The 27,742-nt window shown below is 40.0% G+C and overlaps 1 protein-coding gene and 1 long non-coding RNA gene across 2 annotated transcripts in view; both read left to right on the top strand.

The window, feature by feature from the left end:
- LOC103029152 (NACHT, LRR and PYD domains-containing protein 3-like) overlaps positions 1–27,742 on the top strand; it is a 442,571-nt gene that overhangs the window by 100,082 nt on the left and 314,747 nt on the right. The gene's annotated exons all lie outside the window — the stretch shown is intronic.
- LOC125789918 (uncharacterized) lies at positions 12–1,968 on the top strand. The gene is made up of 2 exons (XR_007429936.1): positions 12–188; positions 1,185–1,968. It is a non-coding gene; the product is annotated as an uncharacterized LOC125789918 (long non-coding RNA).

The following is a 27,742-nucleotide window of genomic DNA, read 5'->3' as shown; positions in this document are numbered from 1 at the left end:
CCTTCTCTCTACAGGCTGGAATTCTGCAGTATTACAGGAGAAGGCTGTGCTGCTTTAGCTTCAGCTCTGAAATCAAACCCCTCACACCTGAGAGTGCTGGATCTGAGAGACAATTATCCAGGAGAGTCAGGAAAGAAGATGCTCTCTGATCTACAGAAGGATCCTCACTTTAAACTGGAGACACTATAGTGAGTTACTGAATTACTGTCCCTGAAACACACACACACACACACACACACACACACAATTGATGTTCACCTACAGTGTTTTAGAGTTGGGTTAAGGTTAACTTGTTAAGGTAATATTGTATACAGTGGACTGGTAGAATTCTACTCAAAATGCACCAATTAATTTGATTTGATGAAATAAAAACAGCATGTTTGGGTTATAACTGAGTTCATGGTCGGGCAGTGTTGCTAAGCTACCATTGTTTGTAGCTGAGAGTCAGGTGGGTTACATCACAGCATGATCAAGAACTTCCTGTTTTTAAAGGGAGGAGGTGTTTGATTGACCTGCAGAACAAACCAGATCAGACCATTATTTTAGTGACGTTTAGGGTGAAAACAGACCTGTGTGAAACAGAGTGTATTACTGTGGTTCACAGTCACTGGAAATATTGTATCAACTTCAATCAAACCTGTTTCACTTTTAAACACAGGATGAACTTCACAGCCTTTTCTCAGTGCAGTGAGAATATATTACTCTCTAAGACTCATTATTGTCACTCTGTGTAGAGAAACAGCTCAATATTAAACATTTAGCTTAATTAACAAACCATATAATTTTAATATAGTTTTATCAGATATATATTTTACCATATAGGAAAGAGGGTTATTGTCTTCAGTATATAATTTATAATTAATCATATAATCATATAATAGTAGTTTTTACCAAAAAGAACCCAAAGTCCCCATCTCTACAGTGTAGAGTGCGAAGTGTTTGGTATGTGAGTGTGTGGTTTTATAGGATTAAGCTGTAGTTTGTTTGATGAAGCTGTTCTGAATCACCTTGTGTGTGGAACTGTGCTCAGTGAGTTTCAGTCAGACAGAGAATGAGAGTTTTAGATTTAGAGGATTTTATTCAATTTCTGTTGCTTGTGGATGTTTTCACAATCTAATAAGGTGAGTGCTGACTGTAAGTGTGTGTTCATGTCCGATCATTCTGTTCTGTTTTCTGCTTTCCAGCTTCTGAAAACCTGACCTGCTCTTATAGGACAATCTGGGCTCTTCATCAGCTCTTCATTCAGCTCTTCTGTGGAGTTTAGAAGCTTCCAAAATGTTCATATGAGCTGAAGTGAGATCCGGCTGTTCAGCAGCTGGTATAGCTGAACTAAACAGTAACAGATCATTATCAGAACAGCTCTAATCTTCTTATCAGAGTGGAAATAGAACCTTGTTGATTTCTATATTGTGGAGTTTAGTAGGAAAGTGGGAGCCTTGTCTGTCAAAAACTGAAATTTTCACAGATGATATTTTGGTTCCAGAAGATTCTTAATTCCTACTGAAAGTCAGTGAGAGGTAGAGCAGCATTTTCAGACTCTTGGGTAAATACCCCGAGCTCTACATCATTGGCTGTGCTAAAATGTGGTGTGGAATCTGGTTTAGAGAGATCTGAATCTACACATACAGTATAGTACACTTTTATATTCTGTATAGCAGGCAGAGCAGTGAGGGTTAACCAGTCGACAGTGATCAGTTCAGAACTGTCTTATACTTTTATCATGTTGTTTAAATCAATTAGAAATGTGTGGAAACCTTCATAAACTGTATCCACACTCATTCTTTTAACTTTTACAGAGCCTTAAAATATGTTTTATTTATTTTTAAGCACTTCTAACCAGAAACAGGAGCTGGAAATTAGCTTCTGCTAGAATTCCTTTATACATTACATAACTTGTATTTTGTGTAACAGTGTTTATCTGCATTTTCCCTGTAAAATATGTAAATAAATACATAGAGGATAATCAAATCCAATAATGTCTGTCTTCATTTTCTGAGTCAGAGTTTATTCTGTTTTTGTTTAATTATGAAACTTATTAAAGGTTTTATTAAGGTGTGAAGACTGGTATCTGTTTCCCCTCCACAGTGTTAACTGTCTGTTAACTCACTGTAGAAAACACTTTCAGCTTCTATGGAATTTAAATTCATTATTTTAATTTTAATTCATTTAAATTTTAAAATTCATTAAAACAAGACCATTAGAAGAGACTATAGTGTGGAAAAATGTGTTTTATACAGTTTATATAAAGAGACAAACACTGAATCCAAAAGCCTTTTATTTCTATGGGACAGAAGATCAGTGTTTTAACAGCAGTGATGTTCAAATCTGAGTTTTAAATCCTGAATGAAGCAGAAGAAAGTGAGCTGAGTAAAGCAGAGGCTGGTGGTCCTCACTGCTCAGTGTCCTGCTCTCTCCTCAGTGTCCTGCTGACAGTAGGCTGTGTGTAACTGCAGCTGCTGTAGCGGTGTGCAGTCTGGTATTATCTGATATAGCAGGGGGATTTAATAGGAACTGGGCCCAACTCCCATTCTAAATATACAGATCTATAAATTATAATAACCCAATAATTCACTCTTGTCAACCGTGCAACATCCTCCTATTGAACACATCCTCATCGACTGTCCTGCCTATAACCATATAAGACAATCCTCCTATTAAAAAAAGAACATTAAAGACCTTTTAGGGGGAAAAAACCCACCAGGGAAGATCTTAAAGTTTTTATCGCATCTTAACCTGAAACACCTACTTTAATACATTTGTAGCAAAATGTATTTCCCTTATCGTGCTAGAAACTTTAAACAACTTTGCTCTGTCTGGATATATAAAACCAAGTGTATGCTACAAATAGCCAAATATATGCTGAAGTGGCAATAAAACCCCATCAACCAATCAACCATCAAGATGTTGAGAAAACTATTTCAGGTGTCAGTACCTCATCAAATCACTGAGAATAAAATACAGAGTGTGCAGATCTGTCCTCAAAACTAAATGTATAAAACATATTCTGGTTGGTTTAAATTTTTTACAATTCTGTGTGTATTCTATATATATATATATATATATATATATATATATATATATATATATATATATATATATATATATATATATATATATATATAGATTAGTATTAATATAGTTATTTTTGTTTATTTATTTAGTTATATGTATTTTTAGGATTATTTTATCAATTCCTAAGTACATCTGTTTGTTATTTGAATTTCAAAATATGTATAATGATAATGATTACAAAACATTTCTACGTTTTTGTGTGTAATAGTGAATAACTACTGCATATTTGCAGTGTTGAATGTTTTTTTGTGATTTGATTGAGTGCGCTGTTTCGGGGGAGGAGTCGACAAAAACGTTCTTTTATCTTGTTTGTTAATTTTCACTTTGTGAAGCTCTTTGGGAAACACTTCAGTACTGGTTAGTTCTTTTCTTACATTATGCGTTAGCTGCACAACCATCCTGTGTTTCCTTCAGGAAATGCACTTTTCTAGTTTAATAATGGCGTCATCTACAAACTCTAGATCCCACTCTTTTATTAATGATCCAACAAGAATCATATTAAAGTATTAAACTATCTAAACCCAGATCACACCCAGATCACACCTTCCACAACAGACCAGCATATACCAAATTTCATAAAGCCTAAACCCAGACTTTTAAAAGTGTAGAATTAATCAGAGTTTCTCAGACTAATAACTAATAGAAACCTTAAAACCTTAAAACATGTTTGATGGGAAAATGTGCAGCTTCCAAATCAAATTTAGCTCCAAACATTTGACTCTAGACTTCAACAAAAACCCTCTATAGAAAACCAGTTAAAACTACTAAAACTACAGTAGATTTAAACTTTAAATTTTACTCCAGCAGAGAAAGTCCTCTGACTCTGATATTAACAGATTTAATTCCCTTTTCTCACATCTGTAGAACAAAGCTGCATCCAGATTTATGTGATGATGATGATTTTGGGTAAAACACAGCGGTTGGAGATTGTTCATAAACACAAAGAAGAGAATCCATCAATGATTGTTCAGCATGAGAATGAGAACCACAGTGAAAGTGCTGCACCGAGAGACTCCAGTCAAGAACAGATCTTTTACTGCTGAAATAAAGTCAGTAATTAGAGGCAGGTTGGGGGGAAATTTACTGAATCATTTCTACTTTTACTAACAACACTTCAGAAACACAGAGAGATCTCCTTACAGTTTCTATTTTACAACTGCTGAGAAGCATTTACCAGTACTTTAGATTTTACTTTATCTAAACTCTAAATACAGCACCACACCTCCCTCATACAATTAACCAAACAGTTCATTTCCTGCACAAAAGCACATTTTGTCAAAAAAAACCTGATTTAACATCAACTAATTCTTTCAAAACACAAGAACGCATGTTCTCTGTTCCAGAGCTACGTATAGTCAATCACAGTGCAACCACTGTTAAAATAATAAAAGCTACTGACTTTACAGAAACAGCATCATGATTATTTTTACTAGTAAAATTTTATAAAAAAAATACTTGAGTATCAAATGTGTGCAACATATTGTCTAAAAGTTGTTAAGTGGTATTTATTTTATAGAACTATAGAGTAGAATAAAAACTGCACTATAGGACCCTGTGGCGTGGCCTAAACTTTCCCTTCCATTACTTTAACTTTTATACTTATTACTGTATTTTTGAAACCAGAACTTTTACACTTTTACTTGAGTAAAAGTTGATACTTGAGTTGATGCTTCAACTTCTACAGAAGTATTTATATTTTAAACTCTAGTATCTATAATTCTACCTACAGAGTAATGAATGTAAATACTTTTGGCACCTTTGTTCCTCTTCCTTATCCTGACCCAACTCTTCCTCTCTCCCTTGTCCTGGTTTAACTACACCTTTTCCTGGACTAACTATTAATTTCCCTCCATCCAGAGATATTTTCTTTCTCTCTCTCTCTCTCTCTCTCTCTCTCTCTCTCTCTCTCTCTCTCTATCTCTCTCTCTCTCTCTCTCTCTCTCTCTCTCTCTCTATGAGCTCCAATAGCTACACTGGCCACACTGTCAAAAATCCCCTTTTTTATGTGTTCATGTCACTGACAGCATTATATCTAATGATAAAATCGAGTTCCAGCTCTGATTGGCTTATCATAGTCTTTTATTCATTATTAATAATGTGTAAATTCAAATTTGTATATTAGTTATAATAGATTTACACATGATATTGTTGTAAAAACAGCAGTTATATTCTGTATTTAAGGTTTGTAACATGAGATATTTAATTTTAGCATGCTGTATTAAAGCAATTGTAAATAAGATAAGAAAAATCCAGAACTGTGTTAGTGGATAATTTAGTTTGTTAATAAAATGTAAGCATGTATAAAACATGCTAATTGAATACATATTGTGTGATCGCTACATGAACTGTATGAACAGTTTAGTCCACAACAGACAGATGTTGAGTTAAGCGTATTTAGAGTTTTGAAAATGTGAATACAGATCAGATAAAAGCATGTTAGTGATTGTAAAAAACTGTAAATAGACCAGAGCTCATGTGGAGCAGATGATGAATGATGAGATAAGAGGAAGCTCTCTGCCTCCCTCTGGTGGTGGAAACCAGTCTAGCAGCAGGTCTGGATTCAGGCTGAGTGGTGGCTCTCTGCCTCCCTCCTGTGGGGGGATGCCAGCTCTCCCTCACAGCTACTGTCTGTAATGATCATGTTTGCAGTGTAAAGAGAGACTTTTAGCATTAATGCTGCCTGTTTATTTCATATATTAATAAAGTGCAGTGTTTAGTTTATTTTACTGTTGTTTCTATGTGTTGATTTTCTAGTGCAGTCTATTGGCTGATCAGCTGCTGGAAGCTCATCATTAATCTATTAAATTAATCTAGCTCTTTGTTACTCTTACAAAAGAATTACTATGGCTTTACTATGATTTTATATAGTAACTGTAGTTATTGCATATATAACCATAACATTACTCTGAACTACTGTGCTTCCTTATGATCACTATGTTTAATTAATGATGCTGCCATAGTTTTACTATTGTAGTTTATAGTTATAGACATAGTTATGTGGTATCTGTGATTCTACCATTAAAAATACTGAGACACATAATGCTAATTATTACACTGGCTGTTCAGCTGTTCTGTACTATAGTAGTTATTTAAGCAATAGAACACGAGAGGGAATGTTATCACGAATAACATCACGGCTGTGATCCGGTCGTAGATCATCACAGCCGTGATGTTATTCATGATAACACACAACCTCGAGTGTTCTATTGCTTTTATACAAAAGTTGATTTTTTACAAAATAAATAAAGAAAATAAATCAAAGAACTTTAAGAAATTCAGTTTGAATATGCTTTAATATGGACTGTGCCTTCCGCCAAAAAGTAGTTCCACCACAACTTAACTACAAAACAGTGTATGGTTCAGGCAGACTAACACCACTAAAGTTAGCTTGAAAGCAAACTTGGAAATAAGTGAAGATGGTAACGCTAGGAGGGTGAAATAACGCTGATACTCTCCTCTCCTGCTCTGTGGAGTTGTCTTCAGGTGAATGCTGTGCATTTTTTGAGCATTTCTGTTTGTTTTGCTGGGTGGTGTTGGTTAGCTTTCCTGTGTGGCTGGACTGTGGGTAGGTGACCAGAGTCTTGTATTAAGCTATCCGCGCTTCGGAAATTCCCGGTCAGCGTAGCTTGCTTTAGCTCAGCATTAACTTAGTTTAGCCTAGCCTGGCTGGTTAAGTTATCGTTCTGTCAGACGGCACTAGCCGAGCGATTTTGCTCCCCTTTTTTCCACGAGTCATCGCTGCGGGCTGCATGCAAGTGTGCCGCGGCTGAGCGCTAGCCTGTGCTAAGCTAACGCTGCTCAAAAAAAAAAAAAGCTAACGATGATTCAAAACTGTACTGTGTATTTACGCCGTTACTCGGCAACGCGTCGGCAAAGTGATACAGGTTAAGTGTGAGAAGGCCGTGATGTTATCACGAATATCATCACGGCTAGAACAGTTCTCAACCAATCAGATTGTGAGGTCGGAACTAACTGTTGTATAATATACAGTTATTATACAGTTATTACACAGTTATTAATGTTCATCTCTATAACTACTAGGATGATTTATGGTAAATGTATGTATTATTAAAATTTAGAAATGTGACACTGCTGTGATTTTAATATGGTTTTATATGTTACAGGTGTTATTCTCCTAATGAAATAATTACAATAATTACAGTGGCTTGCAAAATTATTCACACCCCTTAAACTTTTTCACATTTTGCGACCTCACAACCACAAACTTAAATGTATTTTATTGAGATTTTTAAGTCATAGACCAACACAAAGTATCACATAATGACTTGCAAAAGTGACGTGAAAAAATATTCAGACCCCTTTACTCTGAAACCCCTAAATAAAATCCAGTGCAATCAATTCACAGCCTTCAGAAGTCACTTAATGAGTTAATAGAGTTAATCCAGCTGTGTGTAATTTACTCTCAGTATAAATACAGCTGTTCTGTGAAGGCCTCAGTGGTTTGTTAGAGAACACTAGTGAACAAACAGCATCATGAAGACCAAGAAAGTCACAAGACAGGTCAGAGATAAAGTTGTGGAGAAGAAGTTTAAAGCAGGGTTAGGTTATAAAAACACATCCCAAGCTTTGAGCTTCATATGGAGCTCTGATCTATCAATCCATCATCTAAAAATGAGTGAAAAAGTATTCTACAACTGTTTCTACAAACCTACCAAGACATGGCTGTGATTTCAGTGAAAGGTGACATTACTAAGTACTGATAAAGGGCACTAAATACTTTTGCACGTCACACTTTTTAGATTTTTATTCGATAAAAATGTTTAAATCCATGTATCCTTTTTGTTTCACTTCACAATTATGTGCTAATTTGTGTTGGTCTATCACTTAAAATCTCAATTAAATACATTTAAGTTTGTGGTTGTAAGGTAATAATAATAATAATACATTTTATTTGAGGGCGCCTTTCTTGGCACTCAAGGTCATCATAGGACAAAAAACAAAAAATAAAATACGCAGTAATAAAAATATAGAAAACACAGTAAATAATAAACAATCATAAGAAATATAAAATACTCAGTAAATAGAAATATAAGAATATACAATAAAATCAGTGCAAAATAGCGTTAAGAAAGAAGAGTTACAGTCACAATTTATATGCAATTTTGAACAGATGAGTTTTTAGCTTAGATTTAAATAGTGGCAATGAGTCTGAAATACGGAGATCAGGTGGGAGTGAATTCCAGAGCCTGGGGGCAGAGCGGCTGAATGCTCTGCTCCCCATAGTAACAAGACGGGCAGGAGGAACAGTGAGTTGTACAGAAGAAGAGGATCTGAGATTACGGGCAGGTTTAGCAACTTGAAGAAGGTCGGAAAGATAAGGAGGAGCAAGACTGTGGAGAGCTTTGAAAGTTAGGAGGAGTATTTTATAATTAATACGATATGAAATTGGTAGCCAGTGAAGCTGTTGTAAAACAGGTGTGATATGATGGATTGAAGGGGTACGTGTAATTATACGGGCGGCTGAATTTTGAACCAGTTGCAATTTATGGAGGGTTTTCTGCGGTAGACCAAAAAGAAGAGAATTACAATAATCTAAACGAGAGGTAACCAGACTATGAACCAGAATAGCAGTAGAATGAGGAGTGAGAGAAGGACGGAGACGATTAATATTTCGAAGATGGAAATATGCTGACCGAGTGATATTATTGACATGGGAGGTGAAAGAGAGGGTGCTATCGAGGATGACACCCAGACTCTTGACCTGAGGGGATGGAAAAATTGAGGAGTTGTCAAGCAGAATGTTACAATTATGAGGTTTACTTAGTATTGATTTATTGCCAATCAAAAGAAGTTCTGTTTTATTGCCGTTTAATTTCAGAAAGTTTAAGGTGAACCAGTATTTTATTTCAAGGAGACAATCTGTGAGGGATGTAGATGAGAGAGTAGTATTTGGTTTGGTTGAAAGGTAGAGCTGGGTGTCATCCGCGTAGCAGTGAAACTGAATATGATGCTTCCGGAAAATGTAACCAAGGGGGAGAAGGTATATAATGAATAACAGGGGTCCCAGGACAGAGCCCTGGGGTACACCTGAGGTAACAGGAACAGAATTAGATGTAAATGATTTTAGCTGAACAAACTGAGTGCGGCCAGAAAGATAGGAACGAAACCAGTAAAAAGGTATATTTACAATGCCAAGAGAAGAAAGTCTGTCAAGAAGGATGTCATGTGAAATTGTGTCAAAGGCCGCAGTTAGATCAAGCAGAAGGAGGATGGATAATAGACTAGAATCAGCAGCAAGGAGGAGGTCATTGGTGATCTTAAGAAGTGCTGTTTCAGTGCTGTGGAATGGTCGAAAGCCAGATTGGAATTGTTCATATAAATTATTGGAAGTCAGATGGGCATGTAATTGGGCAGCAACTGCTTTTTCAAGAATTTTGGAAATAAATGGAAGATTTGAAATGGGGCGAAAGTTATTGAGGTCATTAGGATCTAAACCAGGTTTCTTGAGTATTGGGGTTATAGCAGCTGTTTTGAGAGCAAGAGGAAAAACACCAGTGGTAAGGGAAGAATGTATAATGTCTGTGATAAGAGGGGACAGAGAAGGAAGGCTAGCTTTAACCAGAGCAGTTGGAAGAGGATCTAATTGGCAGGTTGATGATTTTGAATTTCGAATTAATTTAGAGATGTCATTGACTGAGGGGAGGGAAAAAACTGAAAATGGGTTTGGGGGGACAAGTAGGACTGGATCAGTTGTAGTTAGAGGGGCAGTTGGTAAAATTTGCTGATGAATCTGTGCTATTTTTAAGGTGAAAAATGATACCAATGTGTTACAAAAATCAGAACAATACAGATGGGAAGGAAGTGGATCTAGTGGTTTTGTAATTTTTGCAAATAGGGAGAATAGGGCCTTAGAGTTACCCTCATTTGAACTGATTAAACTTGAGTAATAGGTGGATTTGGCTGTAGCAATGCAATCTTTGTAGTGAAGAATGTGATTTGAATACATCTCTTTGTGTACAGTGAGACCAGTTTTCCTATGGAGTCTCTCGAGTTGACGACCTGTTGCTTTTAACTGTCTAAGAGTTGGGGTAAACCAGGGTGCAGTATGCGTGAATGAAACAGATCTGGTTTTGAGTGGAGCGAGATTGTTTAAAAGCATATGAAGGGATATATTATAATGGGAAAGCAATTCATCTGGGGTGGAAAACCGATCAATACTGGGAAGACTGTTAATACAAGAAGATAGATTGTCCAAGTTGATGTCCTTTATTTTACGGAAAGTTATATTGCGTGAAGGATTTGATTTGGAGAGTGCAACATTAACTCCAAATGATAAAAACATATGATCAGAGAAAGGGAGGGAATCAGCTTTACAATCAAAGGGTTTAACACCTGAGCAGCAGATTAAATCCAGAATATGTCCTTTAATATGCGTTGGAAAATCAGTATGTTGTTGTAAACCAAAACTGTCCAGGCAGGATAATAAGTCTTTGGTAAGAGGATTGTTATCATTGTCCACATGGATATTAAAATCTCCCAAGAGTATGATGTTTGGTGAAACTGAGCTAAGGTGCGTCAGGAAGTCTGCAAGTTCAGTAATAAAATCCTTATTGTGCTTCGGGGGGCGATACAGGGCAGCAATAATAGTGGGAGTTGGTCCAGAGAGCTGGCAGACGGTAGCTTCAAATGAGTGGTGTTCTTGAATAGTCACTGGCGCTACCCTCCACTTCTCGCGGTAGATTATCGCGAGACCTCCCCCTCTGCCGGCATCACGAGGTTTAGACATGTAAACAAACCCCTGAGGCGTAGCATCGTTGAGTGGAACAAAGTCATTTGGCTGTTGCCATGTTTCAGTTAAGCACAAAAAGTCCAACTTACGGTCACAGATGATGTCCTGGATCAGCTGCCCCTTATTCGTGAGCGAGCGGATGTTGAAGAGGCCGAAGTTGATAGTCTTTTCGTGACAGTGGTCCGTGCTAGCCGCAGTAGCAGCAGACTGAGCAGGACGGATCAAAACACTGGGATTGGAGCCGCAGCCACGATTTCTCTGTGGACGGCGAGCTGTAGACCAGGTAGGCTTGATGAAGCTGGTCCCGTCAGCGACCCCGTCACGGCAGAAGACCCGTCGTGAGCCCCGGTGCATGTATTTTCGACGAGGTATGTAGATAATGTCTGTGTGGTCAAACAAGGCTGATGGTGGAGGTCCATGAAGGTGTAAACGGAGCTTATGGAGATCAGCAGAAGTGTAGTACAGCCGCTCCGCTGCCGTTGAGAGATTAAATAAAAATATAGCAATCCAGGCTAATACAAGCCATGTATAGCAGGTCCCAGTAGTTTCCGACATAATAGCGGGCAGTGTAAAAATCTTGAAAGACGTTAAAAAGGATTAAGAAAAGCTAAAAACACACCGGGGAGCAGCGGCGACACAACACGCCAGCGTTCACTCCACCGGATATCACACCTTCACACAAGGTGGCAAAATGTTTGCTAGACTGAAAGGTTTGAATACTTTTGCAAGCACAGCTACTAACTAAATATATTAATTTGTATACACACTTCAGTTCTAATGTCATTTAACTCGTTTAACAATTTGAGACATTAAATCACAGATAATCCACAGATGTGTTTCAGTACATTATACAGATATATCCTATATAAAGATGGATAAACTGGCCTATTTTAATTTTGACTGGCAGCAGTTTAACCAATGAGAAGCAGGCATGAGCTGGATCAGACTCTGACTCCAACCTGGACGTTTCTACAGTCAAACACGAGTATTACAACAAGCTCAGATCAATAATCCTGGAATAATTAATGTTGTAGTGTTTAATATCCCATAACTCATCATGTACAGAGTGAATAATCACTACAGCTCAGTACTGACAAGTAGTCTTTTCACCTCAGCAGACCGTGTTCAGCTTTCACTGAGAATGAGCTGCTTACCTGTGCGTGTTCAGACAGAGTCTCACCTGTTCAGGCAGGTGGGTGGAGGGAGTGTTCTGATTGGTCAGGAGAAACATCAGTCATTCTTCTTCAACCTGTAAAATAAATTCCTGTACTTCCTCCTCAGGTGAGGATCCAGCAGCGTCTGTTTGTGTTTACAGGATTAGGTGAAAAAGGTCTAAAATGAGCTCCAAAATGAGTGTCTCTGGGGAACGGGACTCACAGGAAGCTGAGAGGTGAGAGAATAATGTGATTTTGGTGTAAAATAGGATTTTTCTCATGGTGTGTTCATGTGTTCGTCGACAGATCGTACTACGCAGCACCTTATTCTGTATTTCCGGTCCACCTTAAAAACTCGCAACACTGAGCGGCCTAGTGGGACTTGAATGATCCAATCTCACACCTTATATTTACAACAACATTATTATTATTATTATTATTATTATTATTATTATTATTATTATTTTTATAATCAAAATAACAGGCCTAAAGGCATGGATCATAAGAAAAATAACAGTGATAATGTCCTGAATACCAAACTCTATATTTACAAACATTTTTATAAACGTTGTTTTGAAATATTTCGACTTTGTAAATCTGACCTGTGAAAATATTTAATGAGAAATAATGTAATCTGCATATTTTCATTTACCTCCAGATTATCAAACAGCTCAAGTAAACAGAGTTAATGTACAGTCAGTAGCATGAACCATAATTTATGATAATCCTCTGAACATGGCATTAATTATAATAATTGTATATTCTGCATGTTTCCAGTTACCCTGACTTCAGACCATCACTTCTGTTGAATGTGACACCATTATATGAAAACGGAGCAAAAAGACTGTCAGTAGCATGAGCTACATGAAATGTTAACTTTTAGAGGTCTGAATAAATATGACATTTAAATATTTAGTAATTACAAAACATATATACATATAATATACTGTTTTTCTTTTTATTCTAATTAACTAGAAATAATTGCCTCTTCTGCATAGTAGCAGCCCTAACTCGAGATCATTAAAGCAGTATTTTAAAAGTGTTTTAAAAAATCTTCATCAATAAAAATAAATCTAATAGACCATCAATAGCATGAACTGCAAGAAATATTTTTTTCCTTTTTGTTCGTACTGTCTTTCATTCACTGAGTAATTCATGCTACAAAATGCAAGAAATATATGATGCCCCAAATACACATAACTGTAACTTTTTTCATAGCTAAAATGATTAGGATAACAGATGGGGGGGGGGGGGGGGTGATGATTATAACATTTTTATTCTAATATTTCTAATTGCATATTTTATTATGTATATATGTTTAAGCATAGCATTATGACCACCTCCTTGTTTCTACACACATTATGTGTACTGTTTGATCATTTAAAGTTATAAAAGTTATTAACATCCTACTATATCCTACTATTTTAAAAGGGTTAGGAAGTTAGGGTGATTGGAAATGGACAATTACTGACAATTACTGACAATTACTTTAGTTTGTAAATCTCACAATCAGAGGGTCAAGATACAGGAAAGTTATATTTCTTATAGTTTATTATATTGGCTGTCCATTAGCTCTTTTATTGTACTCTTGTCTGTATGTATCTGAATCAGAATGTCAACCTGTTCACTGCAGCGCTTCACTAATCTATGCTAGATTTATGCAAAAGTGGCCAAAGAGAAGCTTCTCCTCAGTATAAAGACACATCAGATCCCATCTTGAGGTCTGGAACTGGTATTTCCCATGATTCCAACATCAAATGAACACAGCATCACACCAACATGCTGGAAAGGTTGTAGATGGTGTCTGATACTGGTTGTGTTTTAGACTGGATCAGGATAAGAGATCAGACTCACCTGAACCCAGCTGTGTCTCCATGAAGAGTGACCAGTCAGTGGACCCTCCACTAAACTTCAGAGAGGACAACAGTTCTACTGATATCAGGTAAGAATAATGAGATACATTTAAATGGTTCTCTGAACCAAAGTAAGGGATTCAAGTTTATAGCAGTACAGGTGTTATTTTACAGTTTTTATATTGTCAGATTTTTCCTTTGAAAACACACACATATGTATATATGCACAGTGGCAAGAAATGTATGTGAATGTTTTAGAATTTCATGATTTTCGGCATAAATGCGTGTCTTTTTGTGCAGAAAAAAAAACCCAAAAAGTGTTTTTTTTATAAATCAGATTAGCTCTAGTCCACACATTCAAACAACCAGGACTCTAGGTATGCTAACACTTGACAATAGTTATTTTTTTAGATCATTAGCCATGATTTCACATACTGTATCCTCTCGCACTATGAGGTGTTAATGGTTCTTCTCAATGAAGACATGAATGATTAAAATTTGTTTTGTGTTATTATTTTAGGCACATTATATTTGTCAATACCCTTGACTTGGATGAAGATCAGGGGTGGGTTTCCCAAAAGCTTCGTAACGCTAAGAACTTCGTTAACTCGTACTTAAGATTGATCGTTAATTAAAGAGTGTTTCCCTAACCTGTGCGTAACTAAAGTACTACATAAACTCGCTCGCAGGTTAACGACTATCCCGACCCAGTCGTTATTCTTAACGTACCACTTAATGAGGATTCTGCTTGCAGTTCAGCACCTTAAACACCAGGGACCACCAAATTTAAAGGGAGAAAAAATATTATTTCTGTGGTTGAATCTATATTATATTATATTATATTATATTATTATACAATTATATTATATTATTATAAAATTATATTATATTATATTATATTGTTATAAAATTATATTATATTATATTATGATGCCAGCTTTGTCTGTAGCTTGTAGTCTAACTGGGTATTTGAATTTACCAATCAAACCCACGAATAAATCATTAAATCCAGGTAGAGCTCTTGACATTAATGCTGCAATGAATGCAGTCAATGAACACCTGCAGATGATGCTCACGGTCTAAGCAATCTGCTGTCTCCAAGGCCGTGCATTCTGTAATCAGACTGTTACTGTGCCATACACGCTCCTGTACAAAATTCCCACCAGTACTGGGAAAATCCCTGCTACTGCAGATCCAGTGCACAAAACGCTTGCAGTGTTTTTAATCCCACCTACACGTATTGTAAAGGGTACTCTGTGGTGAATGTGCAGGCAATATTTAATAAACAGGGAATTCTAACAAACATTGTGGCCGTTCATCCAGGCAAACTATGGGGCGTGTCAATTTACAAATATGTATATTTATTCAATGCTTTTCTTTATTTTTTATTAAGTTTATTTTCTACAGACCTAAGCCCAACTAAGAGGGTGATGAGCTGGGATGAACTGTGTTCCTGGATATATATATATATATATATGTATAATGATATTGATTAGTAATTGGTGTAATAGTAAATAAATACTGCATATTGTCAGTGTTGAATCGATGTGTGTGGTTTGATTGAGCGCGCTGTTTCGGGGTCAACAAAGACGTTCTTTAAACTTGTTCGTTAATTTTAGCGTTGCGAAGCTCTTTGGGAAACACTCGCAGAACTGGCTCGTTCTTTTCTCACGTCATTCGTTAGTTCGTTCTTTATTCGCTAAGATTGATCGTTTTCGGGAAACCCACCCCAGACCACTAAAAAGGTTCACACACCTTTTCTTGCCACTGTATAAACTGCCAGAACCTGTAATGTTTTTCACATTTTGCTATGTTAAGGTCTCCCCATTTCCAGTATTCCACACTAAGTACCCCACAGAGAAAACTACATTTTGGGGAGAAAGGTATTAAAATGGAAATCTACAATTTTGCAATCAGACCCTTTACTGTGACACCTCAAATTTAGCTCTGGGGTCTCCCATTTTCCTTAAACATGTTTAAAATGTTTGTAAAAGGACTCGGGAACTCAAATTTCCCATGATTCCAACATCACATGAACACAGCATCACACCAACATGCTGGAAAGGTTGTAGATGGTGTCTGATACTGGTTGTGTTTTAGACTGGATCAGGATAAGAGATCAGACTCACCTGAACCCAGCTGTGTCTCCATGAAGAGTGACCAGTCAATGGGTAGACCTATACACTTCAGAAAGGACAACAGTTCTGCTGATCTCAGGTAAGGATGATGAGATACTTTTAAATGGTTCTCTGAACCAAATTAAGGGATTCAAGTTTATAGCAGTACAGGTGTTATTTTACTGTCTTTTATATTGTTGATCTCTTGTAAATAATTTCCTTTGAAAAAACAAAAACACTCATGTATATATATGTATATATGCACTTTAATATATTATATATATATATATATATATATATATATATATATGCATTTTAAAAAATAATTTTAAAATGCAGTGTTTTTTTTTAAACATGAAGAATGAATATGCACGTTCTGCCCCGAGCCCGACCCGATGACCCAATTAAACATTTTTTTATTAAGTACAGCGTTAAAACTGAGTTTTTGAAAAAATAGTTTCAGGCTGTTTAAATGAGCAAAACCTGTTCAGAATGATGTTGAAGAAGACCTATTATTTTAAAAATAAATTGTATTAAGAACATATTTCCAAAAGATTAAAGCACCAACAATGCGAAATATGATCCACAAAAATTATGTCTGAATGACCTTCCTAATCTAATATAATTAAACATGGTTTAAGAATATAAAATACTTTCTTAACAACAAACATTTTAATATTTAGCATATAGCCTGTCCAAAAACACAAAAAAACGGCAATGCCCTGCACACTCATTAAACCAAAATAGGCCAATAACAATAATTTACAATGACTTTCTTCTACTTTTTTATGTTATGCATATAGCCAAATTTTATAGCCTTTATTTTAAGTGTATAGCACTCTGCGCTTAACACACTCTACGAAGCCGACACACGTGTTGTTTCTATCAACAATTAACTTGAGTTAGCTCCATACCTCTGACTGTCCTTCGCATTGGACCAAATTTATCTCACCTTATGTAATGTTTCTTCTCACTTCAGAAGGCTCCATTTTGTTGGCTATTTAGCTACACACAGCTCTGCAAGACAAGTGCGTAATGCGTAGTGGAGGAGCGCATGTGTGAGTTCGGGTCGGGAATCGGGTCAGGCTCGGGCTGATAATCTAAACTCTGCTGTGGAAGCTTGAATGATGCGCTGAAATCATTTATTTTTATTTTTGCAAATCCTGAAGACATCGCGAATAGAAAGCCTACTGCCTGCTGACCGACGTCGGAAAGCAGAGACGCCTCTGTTTACCAGCCGTAACTATAACATAAAATATACTTAAAATGTGCCCAGTAACTATTAGTTACTAGCTATATTTTTTTCTCACATTTATAAGGATTTATATTTATGCTTTCTACACGGACTTACTCCTAGATTAACATAGCAGATGTTTTGCCATTTGAGAATTAGACAGATACACCTGATGCTTATTCTCGCTCATTCTCTCTCACATCATGAAAGTGCAGTTTAGTGACAGTGCCAGAATAATAAGATAAAAAGATGAAAGGAAAATTTAAACAAACTTCTCATTTACTTTCGCGCAGAGCTTTTTAACTGTACCGCAGAGTTCACCTACTGTCGCGCGGAGCTTTTTAACTGTACCGCGGAGTTCACCTACTGTCGCGCGGAGCTTTTTAACTGTACAGCGGAGTTCACCTACTGTCACGCGGAGCTTTTTGACTGTACCGTGGAGTTCACCTACTGTCGAGCGGAGCTTTTTAACTGTACCGCTTCCAGCCCTGGCTCCAGCCGCTCCTCTACCCAGCCTGCTGCGGCCCGCGGCGAATCCTCCCCGGCGCTGCTCCCTCCTCGCAGCCGCTCCCGGCCCTCTATCCCCGTTCCAGCGCCCCCTGCCAGCGTGGCGGTCCCCGCACCTGGCCCGGCACCGATCTCCTTCCCCGCTGGGGTTCCCTCTTCCTCGCTTCTGGGTGATCACCCCCCGTCCTTTCCTTTCCCTCCCTTCAGCTCCTGCCCGCCTCCAGTCTTTGCTTCCTCTCCCTTTCTTCTCCTCTTCTCTGTTTCCCTCTCCCCACTCCGTCCCACCGTCTTCCCTCGCCGTGACCCCGCCTTCTCTCACCTTACCCCGTCTTCCCTCGCCGTGCCCGTATATTCCCTCGCCACGCCCATATCTTCCCACGTCATCCCCTCGTCTTCCCACGTCGTCCCCTCATTTTTCCACGCCGTCCCCTCATCTTCCCACGTCGTCCCCTCATCTTCCCACGCTGTCCCCTCATCTTCCCACGCCGTCCCCTCATCTTCCCACGCCATCCCCTCATCTCTACACCGCCACACCGCCCCCTCCGGGCGCTCTGGTGTTCAACCCCCCCTTGGTCCAGCCTGCGCTTCGCCAGTGCATTCTACAAGGTGAGGATGTGGATATCTCGCTGTTACTGCATCCCTCCTGCCAGCTCATTGCTCCATGCACCGTTGATGTCGGAGATATTTCCCTCACGCTTCGCACAGCGGCACCTCGCGCCTCGGGGATTCTCACGGTCCCCGAGTTCGCCTTGGCTTTCGCCTTGTACAAAGACATCATCTGCTCCTCCTTCCCAGCTCAAAGACGGGAGCTTGGCGATTATCTGTCTGTTATCATGGACCTGGCTGTGCGCTTTGGTGGCTCGGGTTTTGTGGATTATCACCGCCTGTTTTCCGCTCGGGCTGCAACCCACCTCTCTCAACAGAATGTCCCCATGCATTGGGGCATTCTTGACATGGAATTGTACTGCAGGATTTTCGCGGGCCGTGCTTCCGTCTCCTGTGGACATCCCTCTCACCCCGCCTCTGCCTGTTCCCTCGTGGACCCCTCATCTGCCCTGCGCGCAGCCACTAGATCTTCTGCACCCTTCACGGACGCCCTGCAAGCTTCTGCACGCCTGCTCCTACTGCGGGCTGGCTCACTCCCGCTCCGGCTGTCCCCAGCGCCCACCCAAGCACGGGCGGAAGCTGACTGCTCTGCTTGGGTTGGACTATTTTCTCGTCCTCGATGCCCCCACCTCTCCTCCAGCCCGATGCATCACCCAGCTGTCTGCAGCTTTCGAACGTCTGGGTATTCCTCTCTCTCCCGAGAAGACTGTCGGCCCTGCTACGCTTTATCTCCGTCGTCTGACCTGGCTATCCATCACACATCAATTTTCTCTCAAAGCTCTACACATACCTGGCCTTTCTTATCCCACTGCTGACGCTCTCTCTCGCTCCAACGTGCAGAAATTCAGGACCTTGGCACCACATATTGACCCTCAGCCCACTCCGACTCCACCCTATTCCGATACCATCTTCCCGCTTTAGCCACATCCAGCATGAACCAGCTCAACTCCGCCTCCCAAGATCTTATCATTGACTCTGTATCCCCTAACACCCTGTCCACCTACTGGACCGGCTGGCAGTGTTTTAAACATTTCCACCACATCCAAAACTTTCCTTTTCCCTCTTTAGACCTTCACACTCTATCCTCCTTTCTCATCTTCTCAAGCATTCATTTTTCGATCCGTTCCTCCACTCTAAAAGTCTATCTATCTGCCATCAACTTCTTTCTTATTCTGCTATTAGGATCTCCTCATCCCTTTTCCAAACACCACCAAATATCCCTACTTATCAGAGGAATCAGAAGACGAGAGCCTCATTCGCCCAATCAGCGCCTCCCCATCACTTCTCACATACTGCATTACTGTCTTTTCACGCTCCGCCACGACTACGCCGCTCCCTCCCTCTGCGCTATGCTTGAATCCATGTTTCTCTGCGCTTTCTTCAGCTTTCTCCACTGCTCGGAATTCACAACTTCCACTAACTCCCATAATCCTGCTCCTCACCCCTGTCTTTCTGATTTATCTATTTTAGACGAAAGAACACTGACTTTCCAAATCAAACGCAGTAAAACTGACCAGCTCGGCATTTCTGCCCCTATCTATCTTTTCAAACTCACTTCTCCTCTCAGCCCCTATGAGCCTATCACTGCATACCTCAGCCACCGTCACACTCACCACGCTTCTCCTGACGACCCTCTTTTCGTCACTGAATCCGGATCACCTGCCACTCGCCATTGGTTTCATTTTCATGTCAAGCAGATTCTCTCACTCAGTGGTTTTAACCCTTCCTTCTTTTCAGCCCATTCTTTTAGAATCGGCGCTGCATCCACAGCATCTCACCGCGGTTTACCTGATCATACAGTTAAAATCCTCAGCCGCTGGACCTCCCAAGCTTACCACGGATACATCAGAACCCACGCAAGCGAACTTTCAGCTGCTCACGAGCGCCTGGCTTCCCTCACTGTTTAATTTTGGGGCTTCAGCTTCTCGCGTCCTAGCGAAGCTGCCCCGAACACTGGCCCAAAATATCCACTGAGTTCGCCCCCCCCCCTTTCTCAATCATTCCATCAGGGCGTGGGTTAATACTAGCAAAGTGGAGTTATTTATAACTAAATTTTGGGAGATAATCCGCGCCCATTACTCCACCCACTAGCCCTATTTAAACCCCCACTTCCTCTCCACCTGCGTGTGGCACAACTTGGCACCCACCCCCTCCCCATCTTCCACCTTCTTTCTCTCCTTTACCTCTCATTGCGGGGGGGGGGGGGGGCTTCAGCTTCTCGCATCCTAGCGAAGCTGCCCCGAACTCTAGCCCAAAATATCCACTGAGTTCGCCCCCCCCCCCCCCCCCCCTTTTCTCTATCATTCCATCAGGGCGTGGGTTAATACTAGCAAAGAAGATGATACAATTATAACTAAAGAAATGGTTCATTAGTTTAATGACTACTATGTACAAATTAAGTACAGCTTAGCAAAAGAGATTGTGAACAAATAAGGATGGTGTAGACAAAGATATTGTTGGTTTATACCCTTTCTCTATGTTTAACAGGAGAACTAATAAAAATGAAATACTGAGGAAAAAATTTGCAAATAAAACATCTGTAACGCTCTGACCAAACTCAGGAGTTACTAATAAAATCCAGAACCTAATTTAGTGGTAAAAAAAAACACTTGAACAAGCAAATACTAGTATACAACAGAGCTTGCAAACGTAGGAAGTTTACTGGTTTCCTAACAGCATCAGCAACAACAAAGCAAAACCAAAAAAATTAACATTAGATAAATGTTTGCTAATTACAAAAGATCATGAACCTTAAAATAGCAACAGTAATCAAGATAATCCAAGCAAAAATAATGTCCAAAAAAATTCAATAATAATCCAAGCAAAAATAATGTCCAAAAATAATTCAATAATAATCCAAGCAAAAATAATGTCCAACAAAAATCAATAATAATCCAAGCAAAAATAATGTCCAACAAAACACCCAAAATTATATCCAGGGCCCAACCAGCATGGACAAAACCAAACAAGCGAGGCAAAAAAAAAAGATTTATCTCACCCAGCTCCCTGATGTATCTCCACCGGCTAGAGAACAATTACATCACCAAGGACAAAGAGACGAAAAATAAAGCCAAAAAAATTTCTAGGGCTTAAAAAGCAGCATTGCCTCCTCTGGCCTGCCTTCTGCCTGACCTTGACTCTCCAAAAAAAAAAAAAAAAAATGGCTGCCTTACTTCCTGTTTCCTGTAGTCTTATATTCAAAATAAGAGTCACTTTTTTTAAAATAAACTGAAAAAAGCTAAAAATAGACAATACGTAGAGGCCCAACACCATATCTTCTCTTCCTTGTGAAAAGTCATATAGGAAACTAGGAATTCTACATTTTCTGTGGAGCAACCTAAATAACACTATCTGAAATAAATGATAGTATTAATCACAAATAGGTCTTACCACAGGTCCCCTTATGTAGTGGCATTACACATCCACAGACTGGAATGGAATAGAAATGACTACAGTTAAGTCTATAATAGAATGTATAGTGGACCCTTTTACATATATCTGTAATCAGTCTCTTAAAACAGGCACATTTCCTAATAAAATGAAAATAGCTAAATTATTCCAATTTATAAAAGTGGAGACTTTCACCAGCCCTTAAATTACAGATCAATCTCTCTGTTCTCCCAGTTCTTAAAACATTTTGAAAAAAATATTTGTAGACAGGATAAATCATTTCATAGACAAACACAATTTACTGAATGACCAACAGTTTGGTTTTAGAGTAAATAGGTCCACCTCAATGGCGGTGATGCATCTTGTAGAAGATATATCAGCTGCAGCGGATCACGAGGAATATGCTGTTGGGGTGTTTATAGATAAAAAAAGCATTTGACACTATAGATCATGAATTATTAATGACCAAATTAGAACGATATGGCTTTAGAGGAGCAGCATACTCATGGCTTGAGAGTTACCTTGATAACAGGTATCAATATGTACAAATAAATCATTTTAAATCTAAATTATTGAAGGTCACTTGTGGAGTTCCACAAGGTTCAGTATTAGGACCAATATTGTTCACACTGTATATAAGTGACATCTGTAAAGTGTTAAAATAGAAAGGGTATATAAAAAAAAATCTTGGTGTAATATTTGATCATAAATTACGCTGGAAACAACACATAAATAACGTGAAAAATAAAATCTCAAAAATTCTGGCAATACTGTATAAAACTAAAGATATATTGAATCTAAATAAACATTATATACTGTTTTGTTCCTTCATTGTTCTATACATGAGCTATTGTGTGGAGCAGTGGGCAAACACATATAAAACCAACACTAAACTTTTAAATCTTCATATTACAGAAGAAAGCTATAAGAATTAGTCAAAAAACGTACTATGAACCAACCAACAAAAATAGATGTATATCTGTTAAAGGGGTTCGGTTATGGAATAAATGTGTAAAAGATTTAAGAACGTGTAGAACACTTTGCAAATTTAAAAGAATGTTTAAAGATAAGATGATAAGCTCTTATAAATATGAGGAATTAACTACTATTAATGATGGGAGGCTCTGATATGTGGATTAACATTAACATACTCCTGTATTATTTATGTGTATGATTTGACTATATAAGATGACAATAAGATTTAAAAAGGGCAGTAAAAATAAGCATTAGCTTCAGACTACACCTTTTCAGTCATTATCAGGTTTGAAACTGAGAATTTTTGATGACTATCATTATTATTATCATTATTATTATTATTATTATTATTATTCTATTTTCTTTACTTCTTTTTCGTGTGTGAAAGTATGTGTGCACTTTTATATTTTAGATTTTTTTACTCACTGTTATTATTGTCACTCTGTATAAAAAGGGTTTAATTTTGATGAACTGAAATAAACTAAACTAAACTAAAAAAATATTCAGAGAATTTGGAGAAATCTCTGCAATAAGCTGCAGAAAACCGACATTAAACACCCGTGACCTTCGACCCCTCAGGCGGCACTGCATTAATAACTGACATCATTCTGTAAGGGATATTAATCACCACACGGGCTCAGGATCACTTCAGAAAACCATTAGTTGAACTTCCTGAACTAAAACTTCCACACATAGGGTCCTCAGTTCCCGAGCGCTTATTGAGTTTTTAAAGGGAAGGTGATTTAACACAGTGTTTGCTAAGTGCGGACCACGCCTAAAGAAGTAGAGAAAGAAGAAGGAAAAAGGGGAGGGAACTCAGGGAAATTTGGGCTGGAGTTCTGAACTGCGTGCTTGAAGAAGCGTGCAGTTATATCCCCCCCTTTTTATTTAATGAGAAGTAGAAGAGTAGAAAAAGGGGGTTGTTGGGGAGGAGGTGGGTTGCGAACTTTCGTCACGAGAGATAGTTAGTTAGGGGAGGTATTTATAGGACGGTTGATTGATACGGGGTGGAGTTAGAACGTAGAGTTCGGGCGTGGTCCTTCTCCCAAACTTTTGTTATTACATAACATCATTTTGCTAAGTGCGGACCACGCCTAAAGAAGAAGAGAAAGAAGAAGGAAAAAGGGGGAGGGAAATTTGGGCTGGAGTTCTGAACTGCGTGCTTGAAGAAGCTGCAGTTATATCCCCAAAATTGGAGCTTGTGTGGAAGCTAGTTTGGAATGAGCCTGTCTCAAACCGTCTGGTTGGGAACGGATGTATAGGTTATAAGCTTGGGAAGACCACCGGCCGGGGAGCTTGATCGTGTGCTCGGAGATTCCTTGTCTGGAGGTGTTGGATGCTGCACGATGTAAACTGAGTGGGCGGAGAATTGATCTGGTGAGTAACTACTGGGAGAAAGGATGCGTCGGAGATGTGTTGGAACCAGTGCTTTGAGATTATACTACTAGATTCCGTTGTGAACAGAGGATCTAAAGGTGATGCTTGTTGAAAGAGGCGGAGATTAAGTGGTGGACGAGTGGTTCGTACGGGCTGAGGGGTGAGTCAAGTTTGAATAGATAGAGGATCGTGTTTTTTGCCAATCTGGTCCATTTGCTTCATTCTTGAAGGTAAGGGTATCTGAGTCAAGGATGATGAGATCTGAAATTAGGGGCTGAGAAGGAGTTGTGGGAGATTTTAAGGGAAGTAAATTCTGAGCATCTGAGGAATCTAAGTAGAAGGTTTGTTGAGCTTGGAAGATCAGTTCGTTTACACGGGGGTTAGGTGAAGTGTAGTTTGTGAAAATGAAGGTACCGAGGTTGGGTTGCATTTGCATGCGGAGCCAAGGATCTGAATTTCTGTAACTGAAAACGAAAAAGAATAGAATTAAATTCTATCTGCGATCGAACTAAATGGACCTGAGGTGTGAACAGCTTTAGTGGTGAACTGATGCTTAATGGAGTGCCAAGTGAGACGACGGATAAAAGGCAAGATTTCTAGCGATTTGGAGCAACTTTTTTTTTTTTTTGATGTGGACTGCGGCGAGATTGATCAGAGTGGAGTAGAATAGATTGACCATTCATGTCCCCAAAGGAGGGCAGCGACGAGGACCGCATATAAGTCCAGAGAGCGCAGAAGAATCGCGCGGCTGCGCAGATGAAGTTCTCCGGCCAAGCAGAAGCGACCAGAGGAAGGAGCGGCATCTGTGAATAGCTTAATATCAAAAGAGCTGGAAGCTGCATTGGCGTAGAAGAAAAACCCGTTCGATTGCAGAGGAGGCACAGCCAGAAATGGAGCTCTGACGTGCAGTATCAGTTGAGCATAACAAATGGTGGAGGGCTCGGACGAAAAAGCCAAGCGGAGGAGGCGGGAAATGAAAGAAGGACCCTGGGTTCGATTTTGGGTTGTGAATAAAGTGGCCGAGGGGGGAAAGACGGTGCTAGATACGGGCGGGGAGACTTGAAAGGAGGCGGAGTCCAGAAAGATCAAGAAACTCGAGAGATGTTGAGGGACCAACGGAGTTCTCCGACGGCGGGGCACGGAGGCGAGTGAAAGCGCTGGTCATGGCTTCAAGACCCATCGAGAGGGGCGAGGAAGGAGGACCGATGACGAAGTTACTCAGGAGGTGGAGCACGAACTGGGGCCCGTGTTAAGCAAATCCAGCAGAGCGCCTTAGCAAAGGAGTCGAAGCTTGGGGTTACTTTGCACCCGAAGCAAGGTGAACTGAAAAACGGACTCTGAAAAGGCGCCAGGAGTCAGGATGGAGAGGGAGGATTTTGAAATCCGAAACCACGTCAGCCTTAGACAGCCAGGCCCATCGCGGGATGGGGAGCTTCGTCCCGCAAACATACGTCAATGAAGTTCCAGATCCGGGGCGTCTTGGAATGTAGCAGGGTTCCAGTGTTGGAGATGAACCGCAGCGCGAGCTGAGAGGGGGCGGCGCCGTAGATGGAGAATGAAGGTCATGAAGCTCCAGCAAGGAGCTGAGCGGGTGCTGCAGCCCGGTGAGAAACGGCGAGAGAGGAGGCGGGAAGAGAATTGACGGAGTAAAGGAAGGAGAAAGGCTGGCTGGAAGGGACGGGTTGGAGAATAGTGTTGCAAACTGCAGGAAAGGAAAGTAGCCATTGGCTGCAATTTGTGATTAAAACTCCTTAAATGTTAGAATGTTACAAGTGAACTCTAACAAATGAACTACGTCCGTTGCTTTTATAAATAGGCAGAGACTTCTGAAAATAACTCCATTTTAACGTAAATTACATGATTAAGTTTTTTTATTTTTTATTTTATTTATTTATTTATTTATTTATTTTTTTTTTTGGACAGTCAGCGGCGGCTTTAGGTATGCGCAGTTCGTTGCAGCGTGTTTGAAGAGCGGTGTGAGTGTGTGGTCTGACTGAGACTGCGCTGTGAGTGTCGTGGGCGGGGCTCGCGGCAGCACCTGCTGCTCGCTGAGGAGAAACTGAAGAGCGTGTGTTCATTTAAACTCTCAATAACAAACAAAAACTACGTTGGCAAGTTGGCAACACTGTTGGAGAACAGCAGGAGGAACGCAGAAATGGAGAAGGAGGATGACAGAGAGGGGGTTCGAACGACTGAGGGGAAGAGGGAAACGAGAGAGACGAGAGAAACGAGGTGCTGAGGCGAAGTTGGTGCCGCGCCAGGGGTGCGAGAGCTGCAGCAGCGGCGAGGGGGTTTGGACGACTGAGGGAGGGGGAGTTGGACGACAGAGGGAGGGGGAGTTGGACGACAGAGGGAGGGGGAGTTGGATGACAGAGGGAGGGGGAGTTGGACGACTGAGGGGAAGAGAGACACGAGAGACGAGGCGCTGAGGCGAAGTTGGTGCCGCGCCAGGGGCGCGAGAGCTGCAGCGGCAGCGAGTTGAGCGGGTGACGTCATCAGGCCGCGACGCCGGCAGAACGGGGGAAAGGGACGCCGCGGCCCTTCAAAAACCCGCTGCAGCTTAACAACAGTCCAATCGGACATGCGAGGAGGCTGGGACTTACTAGGAGAGAGGGGCCCAGGGCCGGCGAGGCCGGCCGAGGAAGACGGGCGTCCGGAGCGGCGAGCCCGCGCAGGAGGAGTAGGGGAAGGGGGAGAAGAGCGGCGGGAGTGCCGAGATCCGGGAGTGCACTGGTGAGGACGACCGACCCGGGAGGAAGAATAAGCAGTAGCCGGAGTAGAACCAGGAGTAGCTGGAATGGAGATGACGGAATTCAGACGACGAGCCCGGCGAGGTAGAGCAGGAGTGGAGACAGGCTGGCTAGGAGGGAAGAGGTCCTCGTCGGAGGCGGTGAGTTAAAGGTCCATGACAGAGAACAAGCTAATGCTAGCAGGCGGGTGCGGCAGATTCGACTGATGCGAACTTTCGTCACTCGAACTTTCGTCACGAGAGATAGTTAGTTAGGGGAGGTATTTATAGGACGGTTGATTGATACGGGGTGGAGTTAGAACGTAGAGTTCGGGCGTGGTCCTTCTCCCAAACTTTTGTTATTACATAACATCATGTAAAAACCATCCCAACTTCTTTAGAATGTGTTGTAGACGATCAGATTCAAAATGAGTGAATATCTGCTAAAAACAGTAACGTTTATCTTGTTTGAACATTAAATATTTTGTCTTTGTAATGAATTCAACTGAATATAAATTGAAAAGGATTTGCAAATTGCTGTATTCTTTTTTAATTTATGTTTTAAACAACGTCTCAACTTCATTTTTCTAAATCCTCTCTGAGATTTCCCTGAAAGACTCTCAGAATGTGAGAAACATGATTTAGAAATTAAAGCTTGAGAGGTTGTTCAAGTTCAACTTCCCAATTATAAACTCATTTACCATCAAAATCACAGGAATGTAGAATCACACCAACATGCTGGAAAGGTTGTAGATGGTGTCTGATACTGGTTGTGTTTTAGACTGGATCAGGATAAGAGATCAGACTCACCTGAACCCAGCTGTGTCTCCATGAAGAGTGACCATTCAATGAATAAAATAATAAACTTCAGAGAGGACAACAGTTCTGCTGATTTCAGGTAAGGATGATGTGACTCTGGAGAATAAGATGAAAAGACACTTCTATGTTTTCTCTGAATTCTACAACTATAACTTCTATA

The sequence above is a fragment of the Astyanax mexicanus genome, unplaced genomic scaffold, assembly GCF_023375975.1.
Source record: "Astyanax mexicanus isolate ESR-SI-001 unplaced genomic scaffold, AstMex3_surface scaffold_32, whole genome shotgun sequence".
NCBI lineage: Eukaryota > Metazoa > Chordata > Actinopteri > Characiformes > Acestrorhamphidae > Astyanax > Astyanax mexicanus.
The sequence above is the reverse complement of the archived record's forward strand: the minus strand, read 5'-3'. Positions and strand labels throughout refer to the sequence as shown.